Genomic DNA, 18,058 nt, shown 5'->3' on the forward strand with positions numbered 1-18,058 from the left:
ATCCTTCTGTCAGAACTGCCATCCATCCACAACTCGATTGCCTTCGGTTATGTATATTTATAGTATATTCCATATAAGAAAGCATAAGCAGTTTCCTTGTAAAATGTAATTACTAAACCTACTAAAGACAGGTGAGTTAACCTAAGTGACTTCAATGAAATAAAGTCATTGTTCAGTCCATGAAACATTGGTGTGTTAAACACAATTTGAAAAATTCAATGCAGGATGTTCATTTTGCACATAATTACTGAGATGAGCAGCTGAAGGCCAAGAACAACATTTAAAATACAGTCATGCTGGTAATTAACTGAATGTACCTGCTGTCAACCTTCAGCACTTGCTCGATTGCCCACTAAAGCTAAGCAGGGTTAAGACTGGTCACTACCTGAATTGGAAACCTACTTATGGAAACATGAAGAGCCTGTTTGTAAGGAAAAGGACAGCGTGGACACTGTACCTTACATGAATTTTTGGAATTCATGGAAGATAAAAATAATTAAAAATGTTGAACTATTCCTTTAAATCACAAGGTAATGACTGCATCCTATTAAGTAGCATTATGCAGCAAGCATCACTATGAATTGTAAAGCTACTTGATTAACCACATTTCACACAGTAGAGAGATGTTGGTGGAGTTCATTTTTAAATCACGTAGCTTTCAGCGACAGACCTGTATTTTGTTGATTAAGTAACACTTCAGCGATGATGAATTATATTTTCCTTTACAAAATTTTACCAATTATGTCTGTGCTGAATCGTTTTACTTAAGAATCATACAGTGTATGCGGTCTAAAAAAGAACACTTTCTGAATATTGTACCGAAAAGGCCCAGTATATTGCTGTTATGGTTGGAGAGCAGATGCTGGTCACTCTTGATGATGTATTAATATCGGTTGTGGATCAAAGCAAAGCTATTAGTGAACCGACATAGCAAAATGAAGGATATGGTCATTCAGACAATGAGTACCACAGATGTTGATAAGAATTTAAACAGTCTAAAGCTAAGAACAAGTTCACTTATGATCATCTACCTATATGTTTTAAAGGTCATATTGCCAAGAATTCCCCAATAATGTGATAGTTTCTGATAGTTTCACAGCTTTCAGAGAAACAAGAACACTTGCTTGTAATTTGCGTGGACAAAAAATAAAAAATAAAAAAAATAAAAAACACTGACAGTATTATGACTGTCTCAAGACGTTAGGATTATTATGGAGTGTCCTTGTTGAAATCAATCTTATTGGTTTTCCAGTGTTGTACAAAGTTCTCAAAAGCAAAAGAAAGCGTTTATTTATTTATTCATTTGTTTATTTATACTTTTAAATTTGGACATTTCTGCATCCTATTATAACTGGATGTGTGGTTTTGTCATAAGTTTCCAAGTAAATTTCAGCAAGCATTCAACAGAAGACAGCTGATGTAAAAGCCCATTTTCCAATTAGTCTGTCTTAAAGTGGACAGTTTTGACTCTGATGAGAAGAAAACAGAGAAGAAAGACTAAACTTTCACCTAAATATGCAGCAGTTGGTGCTTTGATGACCAAGGTTATACAAAGTCAGTCATGAGATCTATAAAGTAGATGATGTTCCTGAAACTCAGCCATTGCATCCACCCAATACAGAGAGGTGAAGAACACATTTCAAAGCTGTATTTCAGAAAATAAAATGTCTAATGCTTTACTGTGGTGTTGGTCAAACAGACAGATGTAGCCTGGACTGTGTAGACTAAAGGTGACTAAATCAAAAGACAAATGATTTTATTTTTCTCTACCTTGCAAGAGAGTCAAGAGTTTGATGCTTTGCAGGGACCCAAGTTTTTCTAACTGTTATTACAAAGTTGTAGATGAATGGGACATATTCACAGGACGTAGTGCTGTGCATTGCAAATGCAACCAGGTGAGCTACTAAGCAAGTTTACTATGTGGGAAAAGCAAAACAGTACATAATGAAGCTGGTTATGTGATATATTAGTTTACAAATCAGGCACTATGGTAAAATTGTTTTGAGGTCCTACTGTAGCTTTGCTTAGTGCATGGAGCCATGTAGAAAATGGCTTTAGTAATCAATAATCTGCTCCTGGAATAATGATTTGTGTGACAATTTAAATCCAAAAGAGAGAGATTAGATGTAATATTGAAAAACAGCCCAACAGTGGCCTAAACCCTCTATACTGTGATCCTTTTAAGAATACAGGAAGTTCATTCAAGGATGAAAGCCTTTCATGTTGAAAATCCTCCATAATGTCAACCAAGTTCAGTAAAATGTGGAACACAGTGTCATGTCAAACTGAGTTACAGGGCAGACTAGTGCTCCCATCCTTAGCTTGACAGATTTTACTTGCCTGTTGAAACTGATGCAATGTTGATATGAGTGTGTGTTAGGTGAGTGTTGGCATATGACAGCAAGACTAAAGAAAATAATTATAGTCTCATGAAACTAGACGTTCTAATGTTTGGAAAGTTTTGGGGATACATATTGGTTTCAAAGTTCTGAACAGTAAAGGATAACGATGCATTGTGTCATCTTAATTCAGCAAAATTGGTAGCTATTGAACCGAGATAGGCAGTATAGTTAGCTGTGTTCGGCTTTGAAGTTCCGTGTTGTTCAGGATGGTGAAATATAGCTCCTGGCACCCATTATCAGGGGAGTCTGCAGTAGGCTCTGAAGATGCTGAGTTTGACGATGGTCTTGCCATTTGCGATGTTGTCAAGAAAAGGAATGTTTCTTGATTTTGAACTTAAAGGGATAGTTGACACAAAAAATAAAGAATCTGTCATTATTTACTTTACCTTAAAGCTGTTCCAAACCGGTATGAGTTTCTTTTATTGTGTTGAACACAAAATAAAGTATTTTTAATAATGTTGGGACAATGGTCCCAATTAACTTCAATAGCTCAAACAAATAAAGAAATAATACTATGGAAGTCCAAAAAACTGAACTCTCTCGAGTTATTTCAAAGATGAATTTTGTATGATTTTTTTTCTTTCTTTCTCAAAAACAAGACCAGCTTAAGGTCTAAACCTATATTGTCTCTGTCCTGGTAAACATACATACATTAGTACTCCAAACAGTTTAATTATATTTTTTATACCAGTAAGTCTCAAGTGAAATGTCAGAAAATATTTTAATAGATTTGAGCTATACTTATATAAGTATATTTGAAATGTATTACTTTTACTAGGGTAATGAAGCAATGGAACTGTGGACAGGAGTATTGTAGATTATTTTACAGTGTGACTGAGGATGTGTGACAAGAATGCATTCAGCTTTGTTGCATATACCTGTCTGAATAATCAGAAATTAAAGAATTCACATGGCATGGAAATCCAAAATATTGAGCATACTTTATTCTTCTTGAGACAACAATGTTTTCAGGTGGGCATGTGGGATGATCACAAAGATGATTTTAAGAATATTTCCACCTATGAAATCATTCTTTGCAACTAGGCCTTTTTAGGTGGTAGTTATAGATTTTATGCTGCTAGAGGCTCCAGCAGATGGGTGGGAAAATATCTCGGTGATCAAAAGTGTGCTTCACTAAATCTATTCTAGCTATGACCAAAAAGCAGAAAATAAATGAAATATGAAATATGGTATTTCTGAGCAGAGGAGGAATTTGGAGAGTTAAGTCATAGCTAAGTTATGTAAAACTGAGTCATACTTATATAATAATAATAAAAAAAATCATTAAAAAAATAAATTATCATAAAAAAAAAAAAAAAAAACACTCCACCACACCATCCAAGAAGAGTTCTGTCTGTGGTCATCTTGGAAACACACTCTGGCAGATATTTTCAGTCAGTTTCAAGCGAAATCTCCAAAAATACTTGCCAAACTTATATTAAATCTGCGATCTTCATTGCCAAACAAATCAAATAGATCTGGCACTGGTGTGCATGGTGATGCTATATGTCTCCTCAGTTTTATTCTAAATCAAATAAAGGCCATCAAAAGGCACCAACTTGTGTTTGACATGCAAGCTAGTATGCATCTCAAAATAGTCTTAGTATTTTATTTTATTTTTTATTTTTTTGCTGTCGAATCATAGGGAAACTTACAATTTAAGTAACAGAAAGTAGAGGTTAAGTCTGTCTTCAGGCAGTACTGGGACATGAAAATGACATTTAACCAATACAAGAGAACTAGTCCCACCCTCAGCACCTGAGCGAATATGACTGACAGATAACCCTCAAAGAATTAAGATAAGAAAGAGGGCTGCTGTCAAAATGTCAGCTCAAGGGCTTTTTTTGTACTTTTTTTTTTTTTTTCTAAACCGACATAAATTTAAATGCAATTCATGCAGTCAGGAGAACCTCAGGGATTTCTTTGATAGGAATAGATATAAGCCCACACAGATTCGAGATACAGTATTTTCGTAAGATTGAGGAAAATCCTCAACTTGTCACAGACTTAAATTGTCTAGAGCAATGACGGATCCTCTACTGAACCATTGCATCACAGCAATACAGCGACTGGCTTCTATGCAAATTCAATGTGCTAATGAATTATGGAAAAGCACTGAGGTCACAACAGTATGAAACAACTTGTGAACAAAGTGTACTAATGTAAGCTAATGCATGCATCTAAATTAAAAATGTCACAATATTCATTAACGCTTAAATCTATGTCTTTTGAAGATAGTTTTTAACTGTTTTTGTCCATTTTTGGTGAACTATCCTTTTAATTTTTATTTATTTTTAAACTTCATTCTTTGTGGTAAAAATACTGCCAAATGAGTCCCACATTTCCATAATTTTTCGTGCCAACTCTGAGAGCGTGAACTGTACAATTGCAGTATCTACTAATAAATCTTCTGTCCTATTGTACATTTTTTGAATGGAAACCTGTGCAGCTAGTCACGCTCTTTTTCACAGCCAAGGCTCAATGTCTCCCACAGAAGCTGGGTTTATATAACACTGCTTTATGAGACACTAGATCCTAACAGTTGCCTAACCATGAGACATCAGCTTTGGGCCACACTCAAGATGTGATGGGAAGAAAAAAGGTGACCCTGACAGGCTAGCGAAAGGGCTTAGTCATTGACACATATTCACACATGCTTGAGTCTATGGAGACTGTATTGATGCATCACTGGTGACGTTTATTATTGTTATAAAGGAAGGTGTTTACAAAATGCAATAGTATTAAATGCACTTAACATTATATGCTACATTTACATGCCTCAGCACATGCATAAATATTTACTATGTTTGAATGGTCTTTATTTTGGCTATAAAGTGTAGTTAGTGGATTGCAGCTGAGGTAGTGGTAAATTAGTAGTACCCTTAGGGTTTTTAACAGAGTGTTAAAAAAGTGAATCCATTCTATATAACTTTTAATTGTTATAGCCTTTATGGCAATGAAACTAAATTAAACAATTTATTTGAGTATTTATTTAAAACCACATAATAATTACTTAACTTAGCCCATGGCTGAATAATTGCTTTTTATTGTTTTGTTTGACACTATATTAAATTGATGTTTAAGACAAATTAATTTTCAAAAATCTTAACTTTCAGGTACTAATTCATCAGAGCTTATTTTTAATATCACTAATGGCAGTTTTGAGCAGAATAAGTCATGTGAAAGAAAAAAAAAAAAAAAATTCCACTTTGCTTCATGACAGCAAAAATGAGCATTGTATTTGTTCAAAAAGGAGCAGTGAGGTTTGGACAGCATACTTTTAATCATTTCAGGGAAATGCTTGAATTGCTTTTGACATATTTTTTGCATTTATAAGGTTCTAAAGATTTTTTTAAAATATATCTCCTATATACTTTTAAAAAGGCTAATTTGATCTGGCATGTAGTTTTAGGAATTGAAAGAAATGTAAGATCTGTTGGCAGCAGGGGGAAAGAAAATACAGAGGGAATGAATGAGAGAGATACTCTCTTTCCCCTGATCTCTGATTAAATCACTAATATGATGCTTCAGCAGAGTTCATGCTTATACCTAATACAGAATATCAATATCTCTCGCAGTTTGCAGACAATATTTTAGTTAAAGGGATAGTTCATCCAAAAATGAAAATTCTGTCATCATTTACTCACCCTCAAGTAGTTCCAAACCTGTATGAATGTCTTTGTTCTGCTGAACACAAAGGAAGATATTCTGAAGAATGTGGGAAACAGAGCAGTTCTGGGGCACCATTGACTTCCACAGTATTTTTTTTTTTTCCTACTATGGAAGTCAATGTTGCCCCAAAACAGCCTGGTTACAAACTTTCTTCAAACTATCTTCCTTTGTGTTCGGCAGAACAAAGAATTCATACAGATTTGGAACTACTTGAGGGTGAGTAAATGATGACAGAATTTTCATTTTTGGGTGAACTATCCCTTTAATCTTCATGTTTCCTGGTGAGTCTGTCTAGTTTTTGAAAATATAAATTATTCAGCAAATGTTAAAACTGAGATTTTAAAATTTTAAACCTGTATTATGGCTTTGGAAGTCCTGTTTGTATCTACATTCTCCCATAAATACTTTTTCAGTGCTATTTGACTAGACATATGCTGTTGTTTCTGGCCAGCAGGACCAGTCTTAGTAAGTTATTTATTCCAAATCAATAATGCATTTTCTTTTCTTCTCACTTTTCTTTCACAGCGATTACTGCAGAAAACTGAGCTGCACAAAACAAGCAAATAACTAAAGTCTTTAATTAAAGCTTAAATAATTGTAATGTTGTTTTAAATGTCCTGCTCGCACATCATGTTCTTTTTGCTCTGTCAGAATGTCAGTGTGTCCTTTCTTTAAACAGCATGATTGAGCCATAGTAAATAACAACCTATGCAGCTATGTGGATTTCCAAGTACCTTTAAAGAAAAGCTTTGTTTTTCTTTGTGTCAGTTAACCACTAAATAAGGGATTATTTGAAGACTGACTGCTAGTTTACTAAGGATAAAATACAAATAAAAATACAAAAATAAATAAATAAATATCTGTGCACTTTGTGTGATGAGGGTGTACATCTTACAGATTCCAACCTTTGTAATTGCGCTTTGTATTTGCATTGATGCCACTTCAGAAAAATAACAGCACATTCAGAGGATGGGTCTGTTCAGGGCTGCAGTTCGTCATCACTTAGCAACAAGTGATGTTCCAAGCCATTTGCCCTTGTGCATTTTTGCACACTTTATCTCTCTCTCTCTTTGCATATCCTCTCATTCTCATTTTCTGTCTGTGTGCATCTGCAGAGATTTATTCTCATGGAGCTTATAGTTTCAGCATATTTCAATATCACGACATATTACATAATCAGAACTTCAATCATAAATGTGCATTATTTTCGCCTTGTATTCAGTGCATTTTTGCACCAGTATAAAGATACAGAGAGTGTTATTCTGTCTGTTTGCTAATATCTGTGCTATGCCACCTGAAGCCCATTTAAACCTCAGTCCACCAGGGGGAAGACCCTTACTGTTGGGTAAGGGTCAACGCACTGAGCCTTTTCACTCCCAAAAATGAGCCAATGCCAATTCCAGAACATTCTGTTACATATTGTACTATATGCAATCCATTTTAATTTGCTCAGACATTTACTTAAATGATAAAATGTAGTGTTGTTTTAAGTTATTTTAATCACAGAGCAATTAGTGTGCAAATGATAGTGTCAGTCTCTTCTAGCTTTCACTTTTTGCCAGCAAATTAAATTATGAGGTTGCAAACATTTATCATGTAATCATGCTATGTAATCGTGCTATCGCTGGCTAGTAGTTTTACTTTATTGCATTTTAGTACTGTTTTTCCATCATTATATCCATCTAAATTTTGTGTGATCTATTTTATATATATATATATATATATATATATATATATATATATATATATATGTTTATTGTTATAAATTTTTTTGTCATTTAATTTGTTATTTTTAAATCTTTTTGTCTCACTCATTGATCCTTTGTTAATTTTAACCTTTGTGTCATTTGCTTGTAAGTGGCATATGAATCAAATCTGAGTGAGTGAGTGAGTGAGTGAGTGAGTAATTGACTGACTGATTGATTGATTGATTGATTGATTGAGTGAGTGAGTGGATGGAATGAATGAATGAATGAATGAATGAATGAATGGTTGTCTTTATTTTAAGGTGTCCATGTTACACTTATACAATTACATACTGAGCAATATTAATAAACGACATACACTTAGTAGGGTTAGGGTTATGATTACAGTTATTTGCATGTGATTATATATAATTTACTGTTATTTATATAGCATGTGCAACATGTGTGGCAAGGACACTGTAAAATTAAGTTACTTTTTATTGCACTTTAACATGCTCCGATTTGCATACCTAGTTTAAAAAGATTTATCTATGTAGCATTTACAAAATGCACTATGGACAACATATATGCCACAGATATATATTCAAAGAACTCTAATATATCTGAAGAGAGATATCTATTAGCATTCTCATTCATCTTAATGACAGTTGTTCAGCTGGTGTATTTCAAGTCTATTTTATGCTGTTAAGAGCCGTCCAAATACGATCAATGTTGAAACATCTACCATAATATCATGATAGTAAATTATCACATAATACCCCAAAATGACTTTATTTTCATTGTCTATACAGTGAGGAAAATAAGTATTTGAACACCCTGCTATTTTGCAAGTTCTCCCACTTAGAAATCATGGAGGGGTCTGAAATTGTCATCGTAGGTGCATGTCCACTGTGAGAGACATAATCTAAAAAAAAAAATCCAGAAATCACAATGTATGATTTTTTAACTATTTATTTGTATGATACAGCTGCAAATAAGTATTTGAACACCTGTCTATCAGCTAGAATTCTGACCCTCAAAGACCTGTTAGTCTGCCTTTAAAATGTCCACCTCCACTCCATTTATTATCCTAAATTAGATGCACCTGTTTGAGGTCGTTATCTGCATAAAGACACCTGTCCACCCCATACAATCAGTAAGAATCCAACTACTAACATGGCCAAGACCAAAGAGCTGTCCAAAGACACTAGAGACAAAATTGTACACCTTCACAAGGCTGGAAAGGGCTACGGGGAAATTGCCAAGCAGCTTGGTGAAAAAAGGTCCACTGTTGGAGCAATCATAAGAAAATGGAAGAAGCTAAACATGACTGTCAATCTCCCTCGGACTGGGGCTCCATGCAAGATCTCACCTCGTGGGGTCTCAATGATCCTAAGAAAGGTGAGAAATCAGCCCAGAACTACACGGGAGGAGCTGGTCAATGACCTGAAAAGAGCTGGGACCACTGTTTCCAAGGTTACTGTTGGTAATACACGAAGACGTCATGGTTTGAAATCATGCATGGCATGGAAGGTTCCCCTGCTTAAACCAGGCCTGACTTAAGTTTGCCAATGACCATTTGGATGATCCAGAGGACCCATGGGAGAAAGTCATGTGGTCAGATGAGACCAAAATAGAACTTTTTGGTCATAATTCCACTAAACGTGTTTGGAGGAAGAAGAATGATGAGTACCATCCCAAGAACACCATCCCTACTGTGAAGCATGGGGGTGGTAGCATCATGCTTTGGGGGTGTTTTTCTGCACATGGGACAGGGCGACTGCACTGTATTAAGGAGAGGATGACCGGGGCCATGTATTGCGAGATTTTGGGGAACAACCTCCTTCCCTCAGTTAGAGCATTGAAGATGGGTCGAGGCTGGGTCTTCCAACATGACAATGACCAAGCACACAGCCAGGATAACCAAGGAGTGGCTCTGTAAGAAGCATATCAAGGTTCTGGCGTGGCCTAGCCAGTCTCCAGACCTAAACCCAATAGAGAATCTTTGGAGGAGCTCAAACTCCGTGTTTCTCAGCGACAGGCCAGAAACCTGACTGATCTAGAGAAGATCTGTGTGGAGGTGGGCCAAAATCCCTCCTGCAGTGTGTGCAAACCTGGTGAAAAACTACAGGAAACGCTTTGACCTCTGTAATTGCAAACAAAGGCTACTGTACCAAATATTAACATTGATTTTCTCAGGTGTTCAAATACTTATTTGCAGCTGTATCATACAAATAAATAGTTAAAAAATCATACATTGTGATTTCTGGATTTTTTTTTTTAGATTATGTCTCTCACAGTGGACATGCACCTACGATGACAATTTCAGACCCCTCCATGATTTCTAAGTGGGAGAACTTGCAAAATAGCAGGGTGTTCAAATACTTATTTTCCTCACTGTATAAAAAGTTCTTCAACAAAGAAAAACTCTCTTGTCTTCTTAGAGGAAATGCCAGCATAAAAGCAGAACTATACTTTCTGAATTCTGAATGAATTTATAGTTTAATCAATATGTGATGAAGTACAATGGTTTGTTGGCTGAGCTTGCATAAGTTTCTTTGAACTGTTTATGGAAGCAGTGTTCACAATCATCTTACAGTATATCGATAAACACTGACATTATCAATAACTTGCACATCCTCACTCTCAGAAATAAAGGTACAAAAGCCGTCACTGGGGCGGTACCTTTTCAAAAGGTACACTTTTGTACCTATTAGGTTAAAATATGTACACTTTAAGTACTAATATGTACCTTTAAAGTACCAAAATGGACCCTTTAGGTACAAACATGTACCTTTTGAAAAGGTACCTTTTGACAGCTTTTGTACCTTTATTTCTGAGAGTGCTTACAAAGCACAAATAGGCCTTTCTGCCAAACTCTTTCCTCATCTAAAGCTCTCATCTCTGTACACTGTAAAAAAAAATTCCGTAAAAAAACGGATAATGTACTGGCAGAAAATTACCAGGACATTTTCTGTTAAATTTACGGACATTTCCTTCCACATTAAAACGGAAAATTCTGTAGATTTACATTTTCTTCTGTACCATAAACGGACAATCCTTAATGCAGAAATTTCTAAAAAATTATAGCATAGGCCTATCTTTTAGCAAATAAATCCAGCGCAATATATACAAATTGAACATGGTTTATTTTTACCTCATGTAAACATTCTTAAAAGTGTGTTCAGTAGCTTTTATTTGCCTTAAACAGGTGAAGACAAAAATATTATTACATCAATTAATTTAACAATGTGTAAAGGACCATTGAAAATGCTTGTATTGTGGAACACTTTTTAGTTTTAAACAGCAAAATGCAGATAAAAGAAAACATGAGCAGGTACTTGACATGTACAATATTGGTGTTGCACCAAATAGTTGTCACAAAGATAAACTTATTTTCAAATACATGGGGGAAAAAAATTAATACAAAGACAGGGCTGTCATTAATAACAACTGCTACAGACTTACAGTCAATAGTCAAGTGAAACGTTCCAGTGTTTATACCATTTAACCTATAGAAGAACACAATATTATTTAAAAGGACAGTTCACCCAAAAATGTGAATTCTGTCATCAGTTACTCACTCTCATACCGTTCCAAATCCGTAAGATTTTCATTCATCTTTGGAACACAAACAAAGAGTATTTTTAATTAAATCTCTGTGCTTTCTGTCCCTCCATTGACAACTACCATTTCAAGGTCCAATAAGGTATAGCTGTCAGATTTCATTATAAAGGATCTTCATTAGTGTTCCAAAAATGAAAAAAAGTCTAACAGGATTGGAACAAGATTTTTCATATAACATTTTGTGTGAACTAACCCTTTAAGTTAGATTACTAACCTCTAATTCATGCTAAATTATCTGCATCTACAATTGACATGGTACTGCAAAAAATACTTTCTTGTACAGCATTTGAAAATAAAAAAACAAAGATTCATGCACTCATGCCTCACATTTCAATGTGAAACTATACTATACAACTATACTAAACTAAACTTGTGTGCTTTTAGTATCTCTTGCCATGTGCCAGTTTGTGGAAACTACTTTTTTCCCTTTTTTTCTGCATGTTCAGTCCAAGTTCCATGTTGAGATTTGAAAAAAGCTCAAATTGTACATGGATTCTCAAAGTCTTGGAAGCGTAGGTTCCCATCATCTCAACCTTTGACCCTCGTTCAGGATTTCTTCACAGGAAGACTGGAAATGACAAGAAACTAAATGAATGAAAGTGAAGTACAGAGTAACATGCAGAACAGGTTGAGATTGAATTATCAGCTGCTATTCCAAATACTTTCCAGTTCAAACATTGTTTATAAAATGCTAAACTTGCATTTCCAGTGGTCTCCAATTGCATCTGTCATGTGATCTTGTCAACAATGTTTTACGATATACTTAAAGAGATAGAATTATCATTTTTGGGTGAACTATCATTAATTATTCACCCTCATGTCGTTCCAAACCCGTAAGACCTTCGTTCATCTTCAGAACACAAATTAAGATATTTCTGATGAAATCCGAGAGCTCTCTGACCCACGGTGGTGCTGACGCTGCACTTTGTTTACTGGCAAATGAACGCACACGCATGCGTTGTGGTACTCTCGTTAATGGCAGCAGACTCTCCCAGGAGAGGAGAAATCATTGAATAAAGTTATTTTTGTTGTCTTTGCGCACAAAAAGTATTCTCATAGCGTCGTAAAATTACAGTTGAACCACTGATGTCACATGGACCATTTTAACGATGTCCTTATACTACGTTTCTGTGACTTGATCATGTAAGGACCCTTGCTGTCTATGGAGGGTCAGAAAGCTCTCAGATTTAATCAAAAATATCTTAATTTGTGTTGCAAAAATGAATGAAGGTCTTATGGGTTTGGAATGACTTGTGGGCGAGTGATTAATGACAGAATTTTCATTTTTGGGTGAACTAACCCTTTGATTATTTTCAACTAAACAGCAACACAATAAAATGCTTAATACACAGTCTCATTACACAAATTCCTTACAATTGTATGGATTCCAGCATAGGTGCCATCTCCTCTGGATTTTTTATGTTTAAAATAAAACAAAGAGAATGTGTAGCTCAGCCACAATGGGAGGAAATGATAACTCCTTGAATGACAGCAATCTGGAATCACCAGTAACAAATAAGAAATTATAAAAAACACATGGTGAATTCAGAAAACCACTCCAAACATTGATTAAATCTTTCCTACACAAACAAAAGTCAACTGAATAAATGACTCAATGACTAATTTTTTGTCAGTATTGAACAGGCCTAATGGTAAATAAAATAAAAACAGTTGATAAATAAAACAGAATACAAACCCATGATAAGAATGCAGGGGTTGCTTGGGGTGTACAGTACAGCAGCAATTAGACCTGTCATTAGAAAAGAAAACAAAAGAAACACCATGAATCTCATGAACTGCTGTCCCTTTAAAACATGACTCACATCTGACACATCCCAACTCTTTACAACAGTCAAGACATTAACTTATTTAAGACTGTCACTCGCCAAAAATGGTCATTTTTACACAATTCTGTGTGCTTTTGTCCCTGTAAGTGCGAGAAAGAACTCGGTGCGCTACTGATGCGCTGTCTGAAATAAAAAAAATAATAATAATAAAGCAGCAATCTCTGCGCGTGCATGACATGCTGTTGTGCCAGTAACGTTACCGAATTAACTTCTCGTGTGTGTGTTTAACATAAACAAGACAATAAAAAGTCTAAACCTACCTCGTTTGGCAGAAAAGGCGTGTTATCCTTGAAGAATTCTGCGATGTCAGATCTTCACCTAGTCTTATCTCTTAAAAAAAATAAAAAAAATAAAATCGTAAATGGTGTCTTCTTTTCTTGACAATTACTCTGCCAGCTCCTGTTGAAGGCATAAAGCGCTCTAAACACAGTTGTAACGTTACCTCAGATTTAAGGTTCTTACAGCTGCAACTTCACCTCAGTAACGTTAATATGCCGATGCTTTAGTAACAAATACACCGCAACAACAATTAAAAAAGTTAATTAACTTTTAATTATAAAACTAAAAGTGAGAACACTGTAACAAGTAACTTACCTCCAGGTCGAGTAAGATGTGACGGTGTGCTGAAAATGTTGAATATGACGGCTCCGACATTCATTTGCCAAACAAGTTACATTTAACAAAAACTAATTTACCACGGAAGTGTAAGAACAGTTCCCCAAACCCGAAATACGACTTTAAAAAGAAATTTTGACCGATATCTCCGTGAATAACGGCGCCTGCTCTAGCACTGTTTTCGCGCCGATAATCGACTGAGCTTCTGCTTCTTGTTCCCACAATGCAAAGCGTAATATAAAAAATACGGAAAAACACCTGTAAAAACCAAATACGGAAAATTCCTTCAAATTATTACGGTATATTGTACTGTATTTTTACGGACTTTTTTTACAGTGTAGATCTGCTTTTGCAACCATATTTACATTAATTACAATAGGGCATGCTCCTTTACATACACTCTTAGAAAAAAAAAAAAAAGGTTCTTTGGGATTCTATATAGAACCCTAGGGTTCTTTACTCAACTCAAAAGAACCCTTTATGCCAAAAAGGTTCTATATAAGGAGAAAGAACCCTTTTCACCACAAAAGGGTTCTTTGGGCTGAACCATGCTTTATGTATGTTTACACATTAGGCTATTTAAAATTATTATACTAGATTATATTTGTGGTTTCTAGCAATCAACATATATTTGTGACTGACATGTTGGATGGGTGAGTAAGGTGGATGGGGTTGAAAAACAATATTTCTAAAATGGAGAGTTCTATTTTAGACAGGTAAAAATAATAAAAAGTACAAATAGATAAAGAAACATGAATTTATGTTAATCCCTGTAACTGTTGCACTATGAATTGCTGTGTTATATATTGCTCGGCATTGTAAATGCTAATAAAAGTGTCTTAAATGATCACACAACTCCTTGATGTGTTATGCTTATAGTTATTTCAGTTTTTCTAGTGATAAAGTAGCTATATGAGCTGTTTAAGTCTTAAAATTGAATTAAAATAAAACAAAATTTAAATCCAAAAAATGATCCCATAATGGGAACCCCTAAAGTGTTCTATATAGAACCTTTTTCCCCCCAGCCATAAAGAACCCTTTTAGGGGTTCCATATATGAAGCGCCTGATAGAACCTTTTTAGGTTCTATATAGATCCGTTTCTTCTAAGAGTGTACAATGTCAGACGCAGGTTGCATTAGCATGAGTCCATTAAACAGGAAAACATTAACAGGCCAGCCACAATCATGTTAAAGGGAAATTCCTGGTTATAATACCTTGCCTGTTGCTGTTTTGTTCAGCATAAAACTCACCAGCAGAAAATTAAGTATTCAGACCAGGACAATTTAATAAGGAACTGAAAGAATGTCATGGTTATAACGTTCGACTTGTGAACCCACTCCCACAAAAGCTATCAGCAGGAACCAACATGCCATTTCTGGAATGAGCAAAACTCAGAGTATAGCAAAAAGGCAGTGTGTATAAAAATAATAATAGGTTTTTGCCCCTCGCACTGCTGGTAAAAATTACAGATTCAAACGCATATTACTTGGACATTTATTTCTCATTACCAGCTCATTTTAAATTCACACACTGAAACACAGTTTTGCTTATATCCATAATCTATCTTTACTGACAGCTTACTTATCACTGCATACCACTGGCGCGCATTAACGACTTCCCCCATTGCATTGAGAGATAATGTACTTACAGAACACTGTTTTAATTCTGCTGGTTAGAAGTAACCTCTCATTAACCTTGTGAATTCAGAGCACACCAAAGCACCTGATCTGTAGCTTGACTAATAATAGAGTAATTGCACTAGGAATTTGCAGATATGACATTGGATAGAATCCTGAAGATTTTTGAAGGAAAAACACAGGCAGTGCATATTTGATTTGATATAGCATGAAATTAAATTGATTTATGTGGACTTCTCCTGAACAGTAAAATGCTTGTATTAGACTTTCGTCTCCCTCCGAATGATATGTAGTCATTACAAGATATGACTGATAAAAATTACAGTGGATATCTGATTACATGCCTCAATGACACAATGTGCACGCTGCAAGATTAAAGACAAGATTTTCATGTGCCACTCATTTCAGATTCAATAAAAAAAAATACTGAATCTGGCTCACTTGATTGCAGTGGGTTATATTGTTAGCCACTGACAATGCCTTAATATATAGTGTAAAGTTAGAGGAAAATTTGATAATTATCATGTGCATGTAGTGGTCTTTTGATGCTTCTGAAATGATATAGCTCTCATTCTAAACAGCTTTACTTAAAAAATCATTATAGTTTCAGTAAAACCAAGAAAACAGTGAACAAATGTACTGATACTGGAAACAGAAATGGATTTTAGTAATGAAGCCCAGTTGAAGTTTAATTTAATTGATTTGTTAATATTTCTTTATTATTATTTTCTAATATTTTATATTTATGTTTATGTGTATTGGTTTTTCTAAATATATCTATAAGTTTCATTTTGATTGAAAAAGGAAAAATTGTGTGTGAATTTGTTAAGTTAAAAGTACTTACCGGTTGTTATGGGATGGGATTGGTGTAACGCTCGAGAGGGCGGGAGGAAGGAGAGGATGGGAAGGAAGAGGTGATGGCTGTAAGAGGGAACATGACCGAGTTTACCTGTAGCATAAAGATACCATAAGCCCTATTCGGACGGGACTAGTTTTCCAGGGGGTCGTTAGATAAATTTGTGTTTCACAGACGTACTTGGTGATTTTAATCCCGTCCGAGCCACGTCTGTGTTTTTCTCACACAACCTCTGTAATAATTCCAGAGCAAATTACCTACTGTTTTTCACCAAACTCAGTGATCCTCTGAGAAAACGAATCCAGTCCGAATGCGATGTCTGTGATTGCCGGTGATTTTTTTTTTCCACTACGCGTTTCCTTGTCAGGTTCCTGTTTTGGCCAACGAGAATTACCGTAGACGCTCTTACCGCGCGCACAATTGATATACTTGCCTCCCTGCAAATATAAAAAAAATAACAATAATAAAATCAAGAGCCAGATCACTTAAACTGTTAAGACTGGCTATTGTAATATCAGCGTCAGGTAAAATTATTCACATTAATTTCCGCACTCAATTACATAATGTTTTAATTACACCTTTATGAAAATTAAACACGGGTTTACTGCAATTACATAACTAAAGTAAGAGTAAAGTAACCACACATTAACATGGATTTGCTATACTAGCCATTTAGCTTCACCATGGTATTTGTGTGATTATACTGATAATCAATCCGAATGACACGCAATGCACACATACAGAGCGCGTGATCTCTGAAACGCCCAGATGTCCAAAACAGCCCCTCCCACCTCTGTAATAACATCTCAGGTTACATATGTAACCATGGTTCCCTGAGTAGGGAACGAGACACTGCATCCTCTAGGGGTCGCTATGGGGGACGCCGTCAGCGTGACCCGTGTCTGAAGCATATATACAAAAACACCACATGTTGGCCGGCGACAGCCTATGACGTCACTACCGGCACAACCACAGTATAAAGGGGCGCCGGGAAAATACGTCATTCCCTTCTTCGTCTGAAGCTTGCGTCCGAAGCATGGCACCGAGCCTAGAGGACGCAGTGTCTCGTTCCCTACTCAGGGAACCATGGTTACATATGTAACCTGAGACGTTCCCTTTCAAGGAACTTCGAACTGCGTCCTCTAGGGGTCGCTATGGGGAACGGAATACCCACGCCACCATGCTGAGGGGAGTGCAAGCCAAGCACAAAAAGGCGAGCACCAAGTACCAACTCTACCCGGCTAAGGGAGCTGCCCTGGGACGGTTCGACGGCTGTCAGTGACATTATCCCCTTCGGCCAAAAACCTCTGCTGCATACCCCAGAACTTACCTGTTAGGGGCTGGGCCTCCTGGACCCAGGGTAGAGCTCAAAGGCTTGGAATCACTACTGATTCTGCTTACTCTGCATGAGCTCGCTGAAGGAATTGTCTCAACAGATCCTTGGTAGCAACACCCTGTTCAAGTCAGTATCACTGGGGATACATAGGTAGAGACCGGGACCTGACCGACTCAAAAAAAGGGTACGAAGCTGCAGCACGTAACCCATACCATACAGGATTTTAGAAAGATCGCAAAACACTTGGTGTGCTATCTTACCACAACGTGGCTTTCAGAAAGTGCACAGAGACTAGCGTGCGCACTTACCATAACATGGATTTGAAACACCGTTCTGGAGAGCGGAGAACCCAACTCTCAGCATGAGAGGGAACTCAGACG

General features: G+C 36.1%; 1 long non-coding RNA gene across 1 annotated transcript; it reads right to left on the minus strand.

Annotated features, from left to right (window-relative positions):
• Positions 1–10,947: 10,947 nt before the first annotated feature.
• On the minus strand, positions 10,948–13,728 carry LOC131546978 (uncharacterized). The gene is made up of 4 exons (XR_009272819.1): positions 13,494–13,728; positions 13,083–13,136; positions 12,761–12,882; positions 10,948–11,954 (listed from the first exon to the last, which is right to left on the minus strand). It is a non-coding gene; the product is annotated as an uncharacterized LOC131546978 (long non-coding RNA).
• Positions 13,729–18,058: the final 4,330 nt, after the last annotated feature.

This window comes from Onychostoma macrolepis, chromosome 01, assembly GCF_012432095.1.
Source record: "Onychostoma macrolepis isolate SWU-2019 chromosome 01, ASM1243209v1, whole genome shotgun sequence".
NCBI lineage: Eukaryota > Metazoa > Chordata > Actinopteri > Cypriniformes > Cyprinidae > Onychostoma > Onychostoma macrolepis.